This window comes from Dipodomys merriami, unplaced genomic scaffold, assembly GCF_024711535.1.
Source record: "Dipodomys merriami isolate MVZ:Mamm:240054 unplaced genomic scaffold, mDipMer1.0.p SCAF_24, whole genome shotgun sequence".
Taxonomy (NCBI): domain Eukaryota; kingdom Metazoa; phylum Chordata; class Mammalia; order Rodentia; family Heteromyidae; genus Dipodomys; species Dipodomys merriami.
Genome location: NW_027203826.1, coordinates 2,294,480 through 2,316,684, shown reverse-complemented (window position 1 = coordinate 2,316,684; position 22,205 = coordinate 2,294,480). Strand labels below are relative to the sequence as shown.

The 22,205-nt window shown below is 37.6% G+C and overlaps 1 pseudogene; it reads right to left on the bottom strand.

The window, feature by feature from the left end:
• Positions 1–16,975: 16,975 nt before the first annotated feature.
• On the bottom strand, positions 16,976–17,516 carry LOC138835573 (calmodulin-1-like; annotated as a pseudogene).
• Between the last annotated feature and the right edge of the window lie 4,689 nt (positions 17,517–22,205).

Sequence of the window (22,205 nt, the reverse complement as noted above, 5' to 3'; positions counted from 1 at the left end):
ATATAGTGTCTTGTACATCTCATTGTTACAATAGGTCAACCTGTATCCTTATTTCAGCATTTCGTTATTTCCCTTCATCTCCCCACATTAGAAAAATATATATACAAGATGAAGAACACCAGAATCAAATATGGTGACAACAAGAGTTATACCATGGGGGAAGAACATACAAAAGAAACAAAAAACATCACATAGTACATTATAAGGACATTAAAAACAACAGCAAGAAAGATAAAAACCACTTGTGTCCCTATTTTGGGGTTCATTTTGCTTAGCATCATCTTATATGTTCATATGTACATAGCTTTTGACCTGTTCTACTTGTCCTAGACATATACTGGTTAATGCAAATAAGGGAAACCTTGGGACCTATGTTTCTTTGGGCCTGGATTACTTCACTTAATATAATTTTTTCCAAGTCTTTCCAGTTCCTAACAAATGGGGCAATGTCATTCTTTCTGATGGAAGCATAGAATTCGTGTGTGTGTGTGTGTGTGTGTGTGTGTGTGTGTGTGTGTGTGTGTGTGTGTGTGTGTGTGTGTGTGTATGTGTGTGTATCACATTTTCTTGATCCATTTATCTACTGTGGGGCATCTGGGTTGGTTTTTCTATATCTTCATTATGGTGAATAATGTTGCGATAAACATGGTTGTGCTGGTAGCTTTAGTATATTCTTGTTTGTGATCATTTGAGTAAATGCCAAAAAGTGGGATTGCTGGGTCATAGTGGTGCTCTATGTGGAATCTTTTGAGGAACCTCCATACTGCTTTCCAAAATGGTTGAACATGTTTACACTCCCACCAACAATGCAGTACGGTTCCCTTTTGGCCACATCCCCTCCAGCATCTGTTGTTATTAGATTTCTTGATTATAGTCATTATAATTGGGGTGAGGTGGAATCTCATTGTTGTTTTGATTTGCATTTCTTTTATGGCTATTGGCCATATGTGTCTATTGGCCATTTTTATTTCCTCTTCAGAGAAGTCTGTCTTTAAGTCTTTAGCCCACTTATTTATCATGCAGTTGTTTTTTGAGGATTTGTTGTTGGGGGATTTAACTTTTTGAGTTCCAGGTATATTTTAGATATGAGACCCCTTTTCCGTTGTATGGGAAGTGAAGATCTTCTCCCAGTTTGTGGGCTTTCTGTTTATCTTGCTTTGCAGAAGCTCTACAGTTTCATGCAATCCCATATTTCCAACCTTTCTTTGATTTATTGTGTTTCTGGGTCTCTAGTAAGAAAATTTCAGCCTGTCCCAAGGAGCCCTAGAGTTTCTCCTATCCATTCCTGTAATGTTTTCATGGAGTCTGCTTTCATTTCGAGGTCTTTGATCCATTGGGAGTTGATTCTGGTGCAGGATGATAGATAAGGATCTAGCTTTAGTTTTCTACAGGTGATTAACCATTTTTGCCAGCATCACTTACTGAAGAGACCATCTTTCTTCCGTTCTTTTTTTTTTTAGTTCCCGTATCAAAGATTAGGTAGCTATAGGTCTGTAGGATCATTTCTGGGTCTTTAGTTCAATTCCATTGGTCCTCAGGTCTATTCTTGTGTGAGTACCAAGCTGTTACTATGGCTTTGTAGTAGAGTTTGAAGTTTAGTATTGATATTCCTCCAGCACTGTTCTTTCTGCTGAGGGTTGCTATTGCTATTTGAGTTCTTTTATTGTTCCATATGTATTTTGGGGTTGCTTCTTCTATTTCATTGAAGAATAAGGTTGGGATATTGATAGGTATCACATTGAATATGTAGATAGCCTTTGCAAGTATTGCCATTTTCATGATGTTAATCCTCCCAGTCCATGAACATGGGAGGTTTTTCCACTTCCTTAGTTCTGCTTTAATTTTCTTTTTCAGGTTTTTAAAGTTTTCATCATAATTTTTTTCTGTTAAGAAAGTTGTCTTGCAGTAGAGCACTAGCCTTGAGCTGAAGAGCTGAGGGACAGTGCTCAGGCCCAGAGTTCAACCCCCACGACCAACCAAAAAAAAAAAAAGAGAGAGAGAAGAAAGTTGTATTGAATTGGGGATATTATGTAAATAAGTGTATTTAAACCATTCTTGTATCACATGTATATGCACACAGAATTTATATGTGAGAATAGTGTCTTTTAAAAAATACCTTCAGTTATTTACACTCCCACAGTGAGCAACATAGAGTTTATACCAGATCTTCGTCAAAATATAGTTAACCTCAGCTTTCCAACTGCAGTCATGTTCGTGAAGTTGCAAGTCATTATAGCTAACACGCCTTTAAAACAAACAAACAGCAAACTCTTAGTAAATATGTTGGGTGGCAAATGTGTATAAATATATTAACTAAAATATGTTAAGTTCAAGGGAGGTCTCAAGGTGTATAAATAATGCTTTAGGATGTTGAAAATCAAAATTCAGCAAAGTAAACACCAAGAAGTGGGTACTTGAAAGAGTTAGGGTGAGCTCAAGGGGAAAGAAGTAGATGAATGAAGAGGAGAAATGGGATAAATACAGACAAAAATTCAATTTATATCCTACAAAATTAAGAAGAAGCTATGTTTATTCCATTCTATTTTTTTAGCTCCCTTACCTAAGATTAGATGGCTATAGGTCTGTGGGATCATTTCTGGGTCTTCAGTTCTATTCCATTGGGCCTTAGGTCTGTTCTTGTGCCAAAACCAAGCTGTTTTGATTACTATGGCTTTGTGGTAGAGTTTGAAGTTTGGTATTGATATTCCTCCAGCACTGTTCTTTCTGGGGTCTTTTATTGTTCCATATGAATTTTTGGGTTGCTTCTTCTATTTCATTGAAGAATGAGGTTGGGATATTGATAGGTATCACATTGAATTTGTAGATAGCCTTTGGAAGTATTGCCATTTGCATGATGTTAATCCTCTCAATCCAGGAGCATGGGAGGTTTTTCCACATTTTTAGTTAGCTTTAATTTCCTATTTTAGGTTTTTAAAGTTTTCATCATAGAGATTCTTCACTTCTTTAGTTAAGTTAGCTCCTAGGTATTTTATTTTTTGTGGGGCTAATACAAAATTAGTTTCTTTCCTGACTTCAGCTATGCTCTTATTATTGGCATACAGAAAAAGCCATTGATTTTTGAGGGTAATTTTATACCCTCCTATTTAGCCAAAGTTTTGAATCAGCTCGAGTAATTTGGGAGTGAAGTCTATGGGATTTTTTTAATACAAGATCATGCCATCTGCAAAGAAGGAGTGTTTTACTAATCTTTCCCTATTTGAATCCCTTTTATGTTTGCATCTTGTTTTATTGCTATAGCTAGGCATTCTAATACTAAATTGAAGAGAAGTGGTGAGAGCTGACATCCTTATCTCATTCCTGAGTTTAGAGGAAATGGCTTTAGCTTTTCACCAGTAAGTATAATGCTGGCTGTAGGTTTGTCATACACAGTCTTTATTATATTGAGGAATGTTCCATGGATTCTTAATTTTTCCAGTGCCTTCATCATAAAGGATGGATCTTGTCAAATGTTTTTTTCTGCATCTATTGAGATAATCATGTGGTTCTTATCCTTGCTCTTGTTGATGTGATGAATTACATTAATTGATTTTAATCAGGTTTGCATCCCTGAAGTGAATCCTGTTTGATCATGATGTATGATTATTTTGATGAGTTGTTGAAGTCATTTGGCCAAGATTTTGTTGAGATGTTTTGCATCAATGTTCATCAAAGAAATGGGTCTATAGTTCTTTTTTTCCCTGCCTGGTTTGGGGATGAGGGTTATGATGGCTTCATAGAAGGAGTTTAGTAGTGAACTTTCACTTTCAATTTCATTGGAGAGTTGAAGGAGTTTTGGCATGTGTTCTACTTCGAAGGCCTTGTAGAATTCAGCTGTAAATCCATCCATTCCTGGGCTTTTCTGCAGTGGGGGTTCTCTTACTGCTGTTTCTATTTCAATGCTTGATATAGGTCTGTTCAATTAGTTTAAATCATCCTGGTTTAGTTTTGGCATGTTGATATATGCTAGAAAATTGTCCATTTCTTCCAGATTCTCGAACTTATTAGCACAAAGGTTTGAGTATTCCCTTATAATGTTCTGAATCTTGTTTTTTTCTGTGGTGATGTTTCCATTCTCACCTCTGAGTTTGTTTATTTGGGTGGGTTCTCTTTTTTTCTGATAAGATTTTCTAAGGGCCTGTCAATTTTCTGATTTTTTTTGAAGAACCATCTTTTTCTTTTGTTGATTCTTTCTATGTTTTTTTTTGGAGGGATTCTAATTCATTTAATTCTTATTTAATTTTAATTAGTTGTTTCCATCTACTCAATTGGGGTTGAGCTTGTTTCTCTTTTTCAAGGAGCTTCAGGTGTTTCATTAAATTTTTGGTTTCAGATCTCTCCAATTTGATAGAGGAACTCAGAGCTATAAACTTGCCTCTGAGTACTGTCTTTGCTGTGTCCCAGAGGAGCTAATAATTTGTGTGTTCATTTTTGTTGAATATTATGAACATTTTAATTTCCTTTCTAATCTCTCATGACCCACTGGTGGTTCAACAGTGTGTTGTTCAGACTCCATGTGTTACAAAACTTTCTTTGGTGGCTTTTGGTGTTGAATTCTAATTTTATTCCCTTGTGGTCTGAGAGAATGCAAGGCATAACTTCAATGTTTCTGAAATTGGACTAATTTTCTTTGCGACCTAGAATGTGGTTTATTTTGGGGAATGTTCCATGTGCTGCTAAGAAGAACATATATTCTAATGAAATATTTGGTGGATTCTGTTAAGTCTATTTGATCTATGCATTTGTTTTGATTTGAGGTTTTTCTATTGAGTTTTTGCCAGGTTGATCTATCAAGCAGGGATAGTGGTATGTTAAAGTCCCCAACAATTATAATGTTTTTTGGATCTATGTGAGATTTGAGGGAAAGTAGTGTTTCTTGGATAAATTTGGGTACTATGATATTTGGTGAAGAGATATTTAAATTTGTAATATCCTCCTGAAGGAGAGATCCCTTAATTAGTATGTAATGACCTTCTTTATGTCTTCTTACTGATTTTAATTTCAAGTCTATTTTATCTGTTATTAGGATTGCAGTTCTCACCTGTTTATGGGGGCCATTTGCTTGGACGACTTTATTCCAGACTTTTACTTTCATAATATTTGTTTTTCTGGGGCAGGTGTCTCTTGAAAATAGAAGGATCTTGCTTTTTGATACAACTAGACAGTCTGTTGCTTAATTGAAGACTTAAGTCCATTAATATTGAGAGGTAGGACTGAGAGGTGTTTGGTAGTTCCTGCCATGTTATCCACTTCCTTGGGGGCTTGCCAACTGGGTTCTTGCTATGAGTTTTGGATTCTCTGGGGGGCTGTTTCTTGCCCTTTATTGTGCTCTTGTTAGTTTTCTATGTGTAAGATATCTGTTAGTATCTTTTGTAGGGCTGGTTTGGTGGAGATATATTGTTTCAATTTTTCTTTGCTATTGAAGGTTTTTATTTGTCCCTCCATTATGAAGGTGAGTTTAGCTGGGTACAGTATTCTTGGTTAATAGTTGTTTGTCTTTAGGGGGCTCTTCTTGCTTTCATTGTCTCTGCTGAGAAATCTGAAGTTATTCTGATTGGTTTCCCTTTATAGATGATTGATCTTTTCTCCTTGACAGATTTAAGGATCGTTTCCTTGGTCTGAATTGATCCTGTGCAGATTATAATATGATAGTAGGATGTCCTGTTCTGGTCTGGTCTATTTGGGGTTCTAAAGGATTCTTGTATCTGAATAGACCTATCTTTTTGCATGTTTGAGAAGTTCTCTGCTAGGATCCTGTTAAATAAATTTTGTAGACCATTAACTTCTATCTCTAGGTGCTCCTCTAGGCTTATTATCCTCAGATTAGAGCTTCTAATGGTGTCTTCTAAATGTTGAATAGATCTATCATATTTCTTAGATTTGTCTGTTCTTTCTCTATAATATCTAGGCTGTCTTCAATCCTAGAGATTCAATATTCTGCATGGTTTAATCTACTGTCAAGACTTTCTACTTTGTTTTTTGTTTCCTTTCCTTCTAATTGGTAGGCTTTGATGGCTTCAAATTCTTTGTTGTATAAACAAAGATCTTGTTTAAACTTCTTTTATAAACTTCTTGTATAGAAGATCTTGTATAAACTTCTTTACTTCCTTAAATTGGTTTTCAGTGTTCATTCCCAAATCCCTTAGTGGATTGTTTATAGATTCTTTGGACTCCCTTTCCTTCTTTGGGCTTCATTCCACATTCCCTTTGTGGCCTCCCTGGATTCCTTCAGCTATTTGTGGATTCCATGAATCCCTCCATTAATCTTTGTCTATTCTTATCCCACTCACGCAATTCCTGCATTAATATTTGATTAGCCTCCTTTTGCTCACAAAATTCCTGTATTAATCTTTTTCTATTCTCATCCTGCTCATGCCATTCCTGTATTAATCTTTGATTAGCTTCCTCATGCTCACAAAAATCCTGTATTAATCTTTGGTTAGCCTCACCATGCTCACACTTTTCCCTATCCTGCTCTCGTGTTTCCCTATCACACTTACACAGAATCCTTTGCAAGCTTTCAATCTTTTTATTTAGCATGTTTACCAGTAGTGTTTGTAGAGCATTTTGGGAACTCTCCTCTGGATTATTCATTAACTGCTCTGTTGCCAGCTTATCATGAGTGGAAGTTGAGATAACTGGACTTGACATTTTTCTTGTGTTTCTCTGGCTTGTTTGGCCCATTTCATATGAAAGCAAAACCAGTTTCCACACTAGAACACTATTTTAAGGCAAGCATCAACCAGAACCCTGTAGTTACACAGATTGTTTGATGCAGTCAAAATGAGTACAGATACAATCTAGTTTCACAACAAACAACTATGGATTAATGGACTAAAAACATCAAAGGAGTCAGCAGAAATTAATAGGTTTAGGGGGAATTGTGGGGAGAAAATAAGATTAGAGGAATGTGAGGAGGGAAAAGGAGAGAGGGAATTTAACCAAGATGTAAATTCAGAGAGAGAAAACAGATAGAAGGAAAGGAGGAGAGAAAAAAAGAAACAAGGAAAAATGAAAAATTAAAATTTAAAAATGAAACACTTAAAAATTATATAAGTATAAAGAAATAATACTATTAAAGGAGTTAAGGCTGAGAGTTTGGGAATTGAGTAATAAATTCATAAATCAGGTATACACACAATGAAGGATAAAGTCTAATAATCGAAGGTGGGTATATATCTGGGGATGAGCAGAATAGCAATTAAGTCATGCAAAAATGTAATTGTAACCCCTCTGTATGGTATTTTCACAAAAAAAAGAAAACAAAAGAAGAAACAGTTGATAAAGAAAAATAAATAAATAAACCAAAAAAGACCAAAAGGGAAAAGTAAAAAGAGTTTAGAAAAACCCACACACATCTAAAATAAAAATGGTGAAAAAAAAAGAAAATAAAATTTCAAAAATTAGGTAAAAAAAAGAGTTCTTCAATTTATGGGGGGGGGGGGGAATCTTGTGTCTCCTCTGTGTCCATTGCCAGTCTTTTGGTGGAATCTCTGGTTCGCTTGTGGTGTTTGGTTTTCTTGTGGCTTGATTGGTTTCTAAAGTCAGTTTGTTTGAGCAGGCAGAAAGAAGCTTTGTCTTACCAGGAACTTTATGACCCTTCTCCCAAGCTAGTTCAGTGGGAAGGAGATCTACTTTGAGTATCACAAAAGAGGGAGATGGCTATTTCCTCTAGCTTGGAGTTGCTGTGATGGGGCTAGGTTGTGGGTAGGGTTGAGGCCTGTCAGCAATCAGTAGCTTTTCCCTGAGGGGCTAGCTCCTGGAGCCATTCTCAGGCTTTATGTTTACTGAGTTTAAATTGTTTTTCTTTTACCCCTCATGGGCCTGGGTCTGAGGCTGTGCCTCCCCACTGCAGTCTAGGCTCTATTTGCCCAGTGAACAAAGTCACTCCTCTGTGGGCAAAGCCATGTCTGCCTGGGAAGTGTAACTTTCTCCTGGGTGGAGCTGAGTAGGGCAGTTCAGATTCCTGTGACCTGTTGAATGGCTCCTATTATCTTCTTTCAAGGCGTGCTAGCTGCTCTGGCTGGGTCTTGGTCAGTATCAAAGATGGAGTTCTTCTCCACCGGTGTGGAAGGGGCTACCTTGCCACTGCTGCTCTGTGAGAAGGAGTGAGGATGTCTTGGGGTATTTATGCCTATCCCTTGATTTATGGGCTGTCCACATTCTGTGACTGTGGTCAGCACAATGAAGATTCCTGCTTCTTGTCAGTTCTTGCTGTCAGTGAGTAGAATCTGCTCTCACACAGCCTCTGGCGCTTTTGTCTTGGGCTCTTCTGTTGATATGGCAGCCGCCATTGCTGTGGACACCGACAAATGCTCAAATCCATCTCCTTAACTAAGCTGACTGGATCTTTCCTCTCTGTACTATGAGGGCACACTTGGTGTGACTCTCTAGCCTAAGACTTTTCACTGGAACGCTAAAACTTCTTTCTATGAGAGACCTTGATTAGCCCCCAGCTTCTCCTCTACCATCTTCCTCTTCTTTGTCATAAACTTTTACCAATATTTTAAACATTTCCAAAACTTATTCAGACAAATATATTTACCATTGATCAATTGTACAATAGCTTATTGTGTTGACACACAACATTTTGTTAACTTTTCTTACCTAAATTGTTTCCATTTTTCTTTTTCTTTTTTTTTTTGGTCAGGTGTGGGGCCTGAACTCTGGGCCTGAGCACTGTTCCTGAGCTTTTCAGCTCTAGGCTAGCACTCTACCATTGAGCCACAGTGCCACTTCCGGCCTTGTGTGCTTATGTGGTACTGAGGAATCGAACCCAGGGCCTCATACATACAAGGCAAGCACTCTACCACTGAGCCACCTTCCCAGCCCAAATTGTTTCCATTTTCCTATTGAAAATAGAGCTTTACTATCTTTCAAAAGCATTTTTACTGTCTTTCAAAAGCATTTTTTGGAATAAAGGAAAGAGTTGGAGTTTTTCATTTTTTTTTCTTTTTAATTTTCTAATGAGGTATTTTGCAGTCAAATTTATGACCATTCTGAAATTGGTACAGTGATTTTAATACTAATCACATTCAGAAAATATTTCAATTTCTTTTGTCCTTTATCTTGTCATACTTGAAAACATAATGCTAATTATTTTCAAAGATAATATTCAAAATATTAGAAAAGCATATCCAAAAAGATATCTTCCTGTGATCAGATAAACACACATTAAACCATACATTCTGATTTAAATCAGAATAAGAAAAAAACCAATTAACTACTTTGGAAAAAAGAGAAGAACTAAAATACCTTGGAATTTTTTTATAATATCCCTTGGACTTTTCTTTATCTATTAATAATAAATATAGTAGTTTTCTTGATAATTTAATGTTCCCTCTTATACCAATACTTCTATATACTTTTGGAAACTTACTTTATTCTTTTTATTTTTTAAATTTCATTTATTCATTTATTTATTTTTTGCCAATCCTGGGGCTTGAACTCAGGGCCTGGGCGCTGTCTCTGAGCTTTTTTGCTCAAGGCTAGCACTCTACCCCTTTCAGCACCACTTTCAGCTTTTTCTGTTTATGTGGTACTGAAGAATGCACTCTACCACTAAGCCACATTCCCAGCACTTGTTTTTATTTTTATTTCTATAATTTATATAAAGATTTATTCCAGATATATGAAATTACCAGAGGGAAGTCATTGTTTTCTTTTAGGTCATTTGGGCTAACTGGAAGCATAAAACTTGGCAAGAATTGATACCACTGCATTTGAAATATTGCATCAAGAATCATGGACTATTTCATCATTTATATAACTACTAAATAATTTTGCTTATTTTATTTATTTGTTTAATTTTTAGTGCCGGTATAAGGGCTTGAACTTGAGGCTTTTTTCTCTTACATGGATTTTTTCAATCAAGGCTGTTGTTCCACCACTTGAGCCACACCCTCATTTCTAGTCTTTTACTAGTGTTTGACTGATATTAAATAATTTTGTATGAAGCATTAAAAACTATTTGATCCAAGAAATGGTAGCTCATGCTAGCAACTTAGTAGTCTGAGATCTGAGGATTATATTTCAAAGCCAGCCTAGCCAGACAAATCCAGACTCTTTTCTCCAATTAACCAGTACAATACCAGGACTGGATCAGTAGTACAGCACTAACATTAAGTACTAAAGCCTGATTTCCAGCCCCAGTATCAACAGAAAAGTATCTACTTAATTATAGATTTGTTTTGCTTACTATATACAACTTAACTATACTTAACTTACTATAACTATAACTTAACTTACTCTACTTACGTACTATACGAAATTTTGAAGTTTTATAAGTTAGTGCCCTAAAAAGAAGTGAATTGCTTCTGTTGAGATTAAACTAGCACTGCTTCATCTTCCTGCTGAGTCAGAGAGCAATATTTCTGCAAAGTCTCTATTTGGTGGTAAACATGTTTACATGACATTAATCCTGAAGGAAACCAGACCGGTTGCCCTTCCAAGAAACAAAAGGCTCTGCTTTCTTCATTTTCATTGATCATTGTGATGAATAAAGCAATTTTATTTCTCATAATGCATAGACTATATATCTGAGGTTGGCTGCCACTTTTATACCTCTAGTATTTCAAAATTATCTAACACCATTTTTCAACATATTCAAAGTGCTTCGTAGATTTTTACTCCATAAAAACTTGTAGATTGATGAAGTCAGCACTTTATACCAACATTTGAACCATTCAAAGATACCATTTCTATCATTTTTAGCTACTGCTAGAGTTACCTCTTTTCTTTTCCTCTTCCTCTCTCTTATTTCATGTTTTATTTTTAACTTTCCCTTACATTTCAATGACTAAGAGACAAAGGAGAGGTGGAGAAGCTCTTTTCTTCTAGTGCTCCTGATTTATAAGTGACAAATACAGCCAGGTCTGTGGAGGTGATATCTGACCAGTACCTGCAGGACCACTCTCCAGCATAGCATTCTCTCCAATCTGTGCAGAGGATGAACTGAAGGCATGACTGGTGCTCTTGAATAATTACGTGCTATTGAAATAAGGATACTGGGTCTAACCAGTGCCATCTTGGCCATGTGGTGTATGGCAAGGAATTGGTGCTATCTTATTTTCATGGTGGAGGAAGGTGAAGTCCCACCTTCCAGGTGATGAGTATGCCTGAAATTCTAGAGGCAGGAGTGGGGACTTCGACATTAGGTTACTGAACCTGTCAGTCCTGTGCTTTGAACTTGTGAGTTTCCTGTGACCCTGCTCCCTGACACTGACCTTATTTAGGCCTGGACCAGCTCAGGTATCATGATGCCATGCCTCATGTCTCCTGGCCAACATAGTGTCCTGCTTTAGCTCTCCATTGGAGTTGATCTGGTTTGTTGGTATTGTTTTTCTGCTCTTTCTTGTCTGCTGTCATGGCTCAGTTTTCTAACAGTGTTAAGTGTATTCAGTGGGCTGCAAGTCTTTAGGACAGGAGTGCACCTTCGATCCCTGGCTTTCCAATAAAGACTCCCAATTCGACCTCTCGTAATGTGACTTCTCTGTTTCTTGCAACTGATTGTTGCCATATAATACTATCTTACTTCAAGGATAGAATTCACCCTTTGATTCTAGTTAAGATTAAGTAAGATCAGATGGATAGTGCATGTAAAAGTACTTTGACTTTGTCTGGGTGCATGTAGAACCACATCAGTATTTCTCATTTCTTGTCCACTGACTCATTCCTGCCCACTCCTCATTTCGCTGACCTCCACAAAGCAACTATCATATCATCAATGAACCTCCAACCATCAGAACCAATAAGCAGTTTTCTCACACTTGTTTTCTTCTTCCTTAAGCATTCTTCTTTGGACTTTGGTCTTCCCAAATAAGTAAGCTAAGTGTTTTTTTCTGTTGGTATTTATATACTCATTTTCACACTTCCTTAGAGCTTTATGAATATCTAATCATTTGGACCTCACAACAGCACTCTAAAGTAGGCATACAGGAGAGAGAGGAGAAAGAGCAGGAGAGAGAGAGCAGGAGAAAGGAAGACAAGCACTTGGAGGACTGCTTTCTGTTATGCTATGCTAACTCTGAGGTTACCAGGGCCCTGCCCTTGGCTCTCCTGACTTAACCTTTTGTCATGACAGTTAGAAATAAGTGCATCCTACATCTGTGTGTCCTGACTTGACCCAGTGTCTGAGTCCCACAAAGCAACAGCACACTGAACTCACTTTTCCATCTCAAACTTGACACAATCAAGCTTCCTATCTCAAGTGTGACCTACCAAAATAAATATATTTGCAACTCTGTGCCTCAACTTCATTGGCTGTATAATTGATGGGTGTGATTAATTCCTACTATCATTTCTCCTTTAACACTCTTGAATTCAGCAAACCTCTTTTCCTTGGAACACCCTCCAGGTCTTGTCCTCTCTCCATTTCAGCTTTTCTTGATCAATTCTTTTTTTTTTTTGGTCATGGGGCTTGAACTCTGGGCTTGGGCCCTATCCCTGCGCTCTTCAGCTCAAGGCAAGCACTCTATCGCTTGAGCCACAGTGCCACTTCTGGTTTTCTAGTGGTTAATTGGAGATAAGAGTCTCATGGAATTTTCTGCCCAGGCTGTCTTTGAACCGTGATCCTCAGATCTCAGTCTCTTCAGTAGCTAGGATTACAGGTGTGAGCCACCAGCGCCCAGCTTCTTGATCAATTCTATGAGCAAAAACTGAGCATATTCTAGAGGCTAAACACAATGCAGAGCATGAGTTGAGTGGGATAAGATTTCTTACCATGTACCCACATTGGGGAGAGAAATGTACTAGTGCATTGGTGGGTGATGAAAGGTTTCTTTTTAGGTGCAGTGACCTCTCCTTTCAAGAGCCTTTCCTCATTTACATTTCTCTCCCCAATGTGGGGATAGTTAGAAACTCAGCTCAGATTACTCCTCTTCTGAGTTACCTTTTCTACTCTGATGCCATAAAAAAAAAACCATAATTTTCCTCTTCTGTTGCTTTGATTCCTTAACTGTATTTTTGTTACTGCCTACAAAATACTGCATTGTAATGATTGCTTAGTGCTTTGTCTCTCATATAGAACATGGGGATTTCTTAGTGTATACAGAGAGCCAGGTTGATCCCTGCACCCCCAGTGATGCTCACAGAGCAGCGCACAATAAGTCTATAATAAAGGTTCATTGGGCTGGGTACCGGTGGCTCACACCTGTAATCCTAGCTACTCAAGAGGCTGAGATCTGAGGATTGCTGTTCAAAGCCAGCCTGGGCAGGAAAGTCCATGAGACTCTTACCTCCAATAAACCACCAGAAAACTGGAAGTGGTGCTATGGCTCAAGTGGAAGAGGGCTAGCCTTGAGCTAAAGAGCTGAGGGAGCCCAGGCCCAGAGTTCAAGCCCCACAACTGACAAAAAAAGGTTCATTAGTTAGATAGTGAGTTGTACTGCTTAGAAAAATTGCAAAATCAAGGACTAGAACACATTAAGCATCCAAACAAGAGTCCAAGCTAAACTGATAACAGTGCAATTTGTTTGGGCTATATCATTGTTACTTAAAACAACAACAACCAGAAATTAAGTCCAGGTTTTGAAGTGAGGGATATCAAACCATTCTGATATATTAAGTTCTTCTGCATACCACACACATCACAACTCCATAATCCCATATGTGGAACAGAAGGATGTTTCCCCAATAGGATTGTATCATGCTGAACTCTTTAGACACATTTGTAAAGCACTACTGTATACTCTGCTCCAGAATTCTGTTTATGCAGCACAACAACAGTTCCATGGACACAGATGATTGACATGGTCCCATAAGCATATAATTAGAGATAAAATCTATTTCTGTCTCTTATAGAACATGGCATTCTCTGTGTTTGGAGGGGGCAGAATAAAATAGCCTTTTCCCTGTTAAGAAAACCAGACTCAGATATTATACAGTTGTTAAACTCAATAGCCTTCTTCTCAGAGGGTCTGGTTCAGGATTTCTCGTGCATTATGTGCACTAAGTAAAGTCCCAGCTCTCTTTTCTGCCATCCTCCCCTTCTTCACCCAACTCCTCCCACCAACACACACACACACACACACACACACACACACACACACACACACACACACACACAAATCTTGCCTGTGCTTGGACACACGGGATGAAAGTGATCACCCTGTTGAAGTATTTCAGTTCTTTTATTTTTCCTCACCAATTTTCTCCAGTGCATGGAATTCGACTATATTCCCTCAGGACTTAGCCAAAGTTTTGGCCCATATAATAAGTTCAATTATTGCTTATAGAATTGATGAATAAACAACTTAAACAACTGATGAATAAACAGAATAAACAATTTAAAAAGAGGGAGATTGGTAGTAAATTTTGAGAGATAGTGGGAGGACAACAGATTCAGGGAATTAAAGAATGACAGAATAAGAACGCTTATCTTCACAATTATTATTTAGTTCATTCAACTTTCTAATTATACACATGGCAGAACTGAGTCTCAGAAAGTTAGGCTTGTACCATCTCTGGTATGGCAGGTAGCTATTCCCATTTAAAGTGAGGAGACATAGATCATTCAGACCTTAATCCACTGCCTCCCTCACTTCTCTATTTCCCAATGAAAGAGAGAAATCCATATGATTCATTCATTTATTATCTTACTGAATGTATATCATGTGCCAGGCCCTGTTCTAGGGTTGCGGAATAAGGAACTTAACAAAACAGACCATTCTTTATCCTTGTGGAGCTTACAGAGTCTGAGACAAGAGATCTGCAATAAGCAAAATAAATCATTACATTGTGAGAATGTGATAAGTGACATGAGGAGAAAGCAAATGGGTCAGGACAAGAAAGAGGGTGTAAAGGACCCCCAAATGAACTTGGAAAGTGACATTTGAGAATAAAGCAGACTTGAAGGTAGTGAGGAAGAGAGCATTGGAAATACCCAGATGAAGAGCACATAGGCCAAGACAAGAGCAAGGGAAAGGTCAGGAAAGCCTGCTCAACATATAACTCTGATGGCAGTGTGGTTGTTAAGAGTATAGGGAGAAAGGAGGAGGAAGCAGGAGGCTCAGTACCATAGGAGACTATGGTACTCATCCAGGAGCAAAAAGTTGCCCCTTATGCACAAAGGGCTGCACAAGAGGGACTTTTGAGAAGTGGTCAGTGGTATGAGGGTGAGCAGGAATTCTGCATGCTAAATTTGAAATATCTACTAGACATTCACATTTATAGATGTAATAAGCAAACTTAGGTGTCCAGGAGAAAGACCTGGATTAGATTTATAAATGTGGACATCTCAGCATATACAAGGTACTTAAAGCCACCTAATTGGTTGAAATCACCCTGGATGGAAGTGGAGTACAAGAAGTGACTGAAACTTTGGCAAGGATGCTCTCCTTGCATTTAGAGATGGGGAACCAGTGAGACTAAGAATGAACAAACAAGAATGGAACAAGCAGGAAAAGTATGTGTCCAGGAGGCACTGATGGTTGTGTGAACTTAATGCTGCTGATAGATTAAGAAGAATATCAAGTAATAGAAAATTTGGGTTTAGCGATGAGGACTTGGCTTTCCTGATGCTCTGACAAGACTAGTTTATGTAGAGATGTAGAAGCAGTAGCCTGACAGAAAAATCGAGAGAAAAAGGAAGAAGAGGAATTAGAGATAGCTATAGATATAAACAGCATTAACCTCATATTAAATAATTAACATCATACTGACCATATATTAATAGTGAACAGAGCTGGCTCTAACTCCAGCTGTTGGTAACTCAGTCCCAGGATGCTGAGCAAGTTGTTGAGCTTCTGTTCCTGTGTTTTCTGATCCTGAAAACTGATAGCAGTGCCCACCTCATAGTTCGGTAGTCAAGAGTCAATGAGCTAAGACTCCTAGTAAGGTAGTGGTGGCTCATGCCTGTATTCCTAGCTACTCAGGAGGCTGAGATCTGAGGAGTGAAGTTCAGAGTCAGCCCTGGCAGGTAAGTCTTTGAGACTCATATCTTCAATAAACCACCAAAAAAGCCAGAAGTAGAACTTTGGCTCAACTGTTATGGCACTAACCTTGAGCAAAAAATCTCAGGGACAGTACCCAAGCCCTGAGTTCAAGCTCCAGAATTGGAACAAAGAAAGATCTTGGGATAGCTCCTGATGCAAAGTAAAGACTCAGTAAACAGTTTATAAAAACCTCTTGTTTCCATTTCATGGAGTTCATTTTTACAAGCTTCATTTTATATGGTCATATGCACATAGCTATTTATTGTGATCTTTTGTTAAGAATATCATAGACATATTCGAGATATTACAAATGAGGGAAACCATGCAGCCTTTGTTTTTTGGGGGGTTTGGCTTGCTTTGCTCAATATAATTTATTCCAAATCTTTCCATTTCCTTACACATGGGACAATGTTATTCTTTCTGATGAAAGCATAGAATGCCTATATATATATATATATATATATATATATATATATATATATATGCCACATTTTCTTTTTTTGGTAAATTGTAATTTTTTATTGGAAAACAAATATACAACTTGGAATGGATTGAGGCAAATTGTGCCATAGCAGATTTTCTTTAAGTGGCTAAAACAAAGTTTAAAAATCAAGTAACAATAAAAGAAAATGATTCTGGTACAAGACCAGCAGTACAAAAAAATAGTGTATGAGTACCTGGATAATACACCCACTTTGCAATAGTGCAACTTTTAAGTACATATTGTTGACTGTCCATAGTCCAAGCAGAGTTACAACTTCACACTTCAACAACAACATGCTGACAGTTCCTGAAAGAAAACTACTTAAAAAAGGCATAACCCAGATGTTCCCTCATTTGACCAACTCCATCTAAGTTTAGATGTGCAGAAGGGCTTAGATATATCCAGAGTAAGCCACATGCAACATGTTACTTGATCAATTTTCTAAAATAAGGTTTCAGGACAATGACAGTAAGGTAAGGGAAGAAAACATGGAGGAATGAAATCCTAATGACTATATATGCATATTTTTTGACAGTAGGGGAAACCTTTTACAGATAAGAAAAGGCAAATAAACAATTTTGTACAAGAAATTTAACACATTCTGTACAATATCTTCACTTTGCTGTCATCATTTGTACAAACTCTTCATAGTTTACTTGACCGTCACCATCAATATCTGCTTCCCTGATCATTTCATCAACCTCTTCATCTGTTAACTTCTCCCCAGGTTTGTCATCACATGGCGAAGCTCTGCTGCACTAATCTAACCATTGGCATCCTTATCAAACACACGAAATGCTTCTCTAATTTCTTCTTCACTGTCGGTGTCTTTCATTTTTCTTGCCATCATTGTCAGAAATTCAGGGAAGTCAATTGTGCCATTACCATCGGCATCTACTTCATTAATCATGTTCTGTAATTCTGCTTCTGTGGGATTCTGCCCAAGAGACCTCATTACAGTTCCTTTGTTGTTATAGTTCCATCACCATGCTTGTCAAATAGTGAAAAAGCTTCTTTGAATTCTGCAATCTGCTCTTCAGTCAGTTGGTCAGCCATGCTGCAAGTGCTACCATTTCCCGAGTCGCAACTACACAACCACTCGGCTCGCTCGTTCCGCTCGGACTCATATGCCACATTTTCTTGATCCATTCATCTACTAAGGGGTATCTGGGTTGGTTCCATATCTTAGCTATGGTTAAATAATGCAGTAATGAAAACAGGAGTTTTGTTTTTTTGAAAAAATAATGTACTATTTACAGCTGCTTCTTTTTTCTTTCTTTTCCCCCCTTTGGTTTATGTCCTGTTGCCACTGTTTCTTTTATTTCTGTAGGCTCTGTTTTACATATAAGCTTATCTGATGTGGGGAAGGAAAGGGGACTCACAGAAATGGTGGAACAAAGGGTGAACCGATGCAACAGTGATACTCACTAGACACTATGTTGGAAATGAACCTTACAACTTGATGGGGAGGGGAGTCAGGGGAAACAGGGGAAAATGAGGGAGGGGGTAACACTATTCAAAAGAAATGCACTCATTACCTTACTCATGTAACTGTAACCTCTCTGTATATCACCTTTACAATAAAAAAGGATTAAATAGTGCTATTTTTTTTAAAAAAACAGATGGGTGTTATTGCTGTTTATTATTATCATTATCACTATTAATACAAGTTTACCTAGAAATTACAAGTGAAGTCAGAAGCTACAGGCTTAATGAATTTAATAAGGAAATGTAAGAGTGAGAGCCTGATGATGATACAGGTCGTTTAAAATTTAAAAAAATGGCCTTAACAAGTATGCTTTGTCAGGCAGTTAATAAAAAGGCTAATGAATGTTTACCTACAAGATACCATAAATTTAGGGTAAATAAATACTCTGTATCTTGCTATGAAGTTAAATTTATAAATCTATTTGCTAAGAGCAAAGAACTTTTCTATGATATCAAAAGTTTTGAGGATTTCCAAGAACTGCTGACTTAAAATATTGATACTAAAAATGTTTGCTACATACTACATTAGAAAAGTATTTGTAATAGAAAACCACATGTTTATTGGATATACAGAAATGAACACATTTGCAAACTATAACAATCATAGATTGATTTTACCCAGCAGTCATGTGATATTGATTTTTCTAGATCTCATGAATTTAGTTCTACTTAGCTACAGTACTATAAAAAGTTTGTGCAAATTTTCTTAAAATGACAAACAGTCCTTTAAAAATGTACAGTAATGTGCTCATTTCAGCAGCACATATACTAAAAAATATACAGTACTAAAATCCAGAAGTTGCGACAGTTATTTAAAGGAGCCAAATATGTAAAACTACATCCAAACTTGCACATGAATGGTTATAGTGTTTTATTTGTGTTTGGCAAAGTTTGGAAGCAAACAAGAGCACTTTCTTTTTTTTTTTTAATTTTTTTATTGTAAAGATACTATACAGAGGGTTACAGTTACATGAGTGAGGTAATGAGTACACTTCCACTTCCTCTTGAACATTGTTACCCCCTCCATTGTTTTCCCCCTACCATCCCCTCCCTCCCTCCCTTCCCCAAGGTTCTTTTTTTTTTTTTTTTTTTGATTGTGATTAAGTGATTACTTAATTTCCGGAAATTCACAGTATTGTGGAATAATGATGCTCATTTAAAGTCACAAGTTCATTCTAACTTTCCTGGAGCAAATTGTCTATCACAGTCTGTAATATATAACGGTGCTCATATGTTATATACCATATATGTGATCAGCAGCATGGGGATATTTAGTAGTGGTTCAACCAGATGAGTGGGAGTTCTTTGTTTCTTAAGTCCTGTTAGTTTTGTCATATCACCTAACATTTTGGATTCATCATCCACTTATCAGGGAGACCATGTACTGTTTGTCTCTTCGTTCTTGGCTTACCTCGCTCAACACGATTCCTTCTAGCTCCATCCATTTCCCTGCAAATGCCATTATTTTGTCATTTCTAATGGCTGCATAGTATTCCATTGTGTATAGATACCACAAATTTTGGATCCATTCATCTGTGGTGGGGCATCTAGGTTGTTTCCATATCCTAGCTATTGCGAACAGTGCTGCAATAAACATGGAGGTGCACGTGTCCTTGTATATTGGTTCCTGTTGTTCAGGGTAGATGCCTAGAAGTGGTATGACTGGGTCGTAAGGGAGGTCAATCTTTAGCTTTCTAAGGACCCTCCAGACTGCTTTCCAAAGTGGTTGTATGAGTGTACATTCCCACCAGCAGTGTAATAGCGTTCCTCGTTCTCCACATCCCCTCCAGCATTTGTCGTTGGCTGATTTGTGGATGTGGGACATTCTGACTGGGGTAAGGTGGTATCTCAGGGTTGTCTTTATTTGCATTTCCTTCACCACCAGGGATGATGAACATTTCCTCATGTGTTTCTTTGCCATTTTTATTTCTTCATTTGAGAAGTCCCTCTTTAGTTCCCTTGCCCATTTAGTAATTGGTTTGTTGGGTTTGGGAGGGATTAGTTTCTTGAGTTCCCTGTATATACAGGATGTTAACTCCTTGTCTGATATATTGCTGGTAAATATTTTTTCCCAATTAGTTGGTTGTCTTTCTAGCTTGGTTGCAATTGCTTTATCTGTGCAGAAGCTTTTTATTTTAAGGTAGTCCCATTTGTCGAGTCTCTCCAATTTGTTGTGACCCTGGGACTCTGTTCAGGAAGTTCCTTCCTGTGCCTATTAGTTCAAGTGTCTCTCCTACTCTGTCCTGCAGTAGTTTCAGAGATTCAGGTTTAATGTTAAGGTCTTTAATCCATTTTGAGTTGATGTTGGTGCATGGTGATAGGTTGGGGTCCACTTTTAGTTTTCTGCATGTGGCTGCCCAGTTTTCCCAGCACCAGCGGTTGAAGAGGCTGTGTTTCTTCCATTGTATGTCTTTGGCTCCTTTGTCGAATATCAGCTGGCTGTAGGCCTGTGGATTTATTTCTGGATCTTCTATTCTGTTCCATTGGTCTTCGGGTCTGTTTTTGTGCCAGTACCATGCTGCAAGAGCACTTTCACAGGTACATGAATAAAATAAAAGCATCTAGGCAATGGGATGTTACCCAGAGTGGAAAAGAAATGAATTGCCAAACCATGAAAAGACACAGGAAATCTAAATGCACATTACTAGGTGACAGAAGCCCATATGAAAAGGCTGCATTATTCCAACTCTACACTATTATACAAATAGATAAAACCATGATGAGAGTTAGAAGACCTGTGGTTTTTAGGGGCTAGAATGAAGAAGGGATTATTAGGACAGAAAAACTGCTCTATGTGATACTGTAATGGGCATATATCATTCTAAGTTTGTCCAATTGCATGGAATATACAATACCTACATTGAACATACATGTAAGCTATGGCTGCTGGCTGACAATGATAAGCCACTGTAGGTCCACCAATTTTAACAGCCCTTTGGAGTAGGGTGTGATCATGGAGCAGGCTTATGTTTGGAGAGGTGGGGGAATAGGAGGAATAAGGAAAGTTTCTGCAGAGTACAATCAACTGTTTTGTGTACTTAAGCTTATGTACAATATAACCCTTAACATTGCAAAAAATCCCTCATGATACCTACAAAATGTATGTTTTAAAGGACTGACTTTTGTAATCAGTGCAGAATCATGACATTTCATAATAGGTGGTATTACTTGAAGCTTCATTAAAAAATGAAAGGTGGGTGGAAAAACCTTGCTAAACCAAGTATTTATCTCTCATGGGCTCTACAGGGCACAACTTCTCAACCTCATCTGGCTGCACAGAGATACCTCCTTCTGAGTCTTCTCATACCTGATCCTTTATCTTGGATTTTTAATTTTTAATTTCTCTCCTCACCCCTTGGCTGATTCCTATTTGTGACTCAAACACCAGGGGTGCTGCTGTTTCTTTCTCTTTTGTAAAGTTTAAGTGAAGTCCTAAGTAAGCTGGCTCAAAGCTACTTAAATGATCCCCACTGAGTTCTTTTCTATGTGCTAATTTATCATTTTTACATGTGTTCCTGTAGTGTAGAAAGGAAGAAAAAAAGGAAAAAAGAAAAGGATCAGAAATATTTAACTTAAAGAAAGTAGGATTTGGTAAAACCTAAGATGACCATTTGTCATCCACACGAAACACTATTAGTACCTATGCAGAGAAAATAGGCACAAGAATAAACTGCCTTGCATAATCCAAGAATGACCTGGACCCCTTGTATCCTCTTTCATACACTCTTCATTTATTGGAGGTGTTTCTTCTGTGAGGATTAGTAGTCCTTTCTTCACCTGTGTCCACCTGGCAATTTCTCCTGCTCTTCATTCAGAACCTAGCTTTAACATCAGTACTTCTTCAAACTTCCACAGGAAGAAATAATTGCTTCTTGCACTATCAAATCCATGTGGCTTTCTTGGAAAGAATCTTAGTGTCTGATCTATATCATTCTTTTCAACGTTTTCTCAAACATTTTAATTTTCTAAATAACAAAATTAGTGATCCTGACTGTCTGTACCTCAAGAAGAGGTATTTGCCCAGGCTGGCAAAAGAAGAAGAGGTATGACCCTGCCAATCTCTGTCTCTCAAGTTGTTAGGACTATAATCCTGTACCACTGTGCCTGACCCAGCTTTTCACTTTTAAATAAAATACGTTTGTTCTAACAGGAACATTGAGTTTTGTAGTTCTCAAAGAGAGACAATTTTACTTTCCCAGGCAATATCTGCAAATGTCAAAAGTCTTTTTTGGTTCTTAGAAATAGTAATAGGGGTTAGTACTAGTAATAAGGGGTACCTACCACCACAACCATCACTTGCCAAC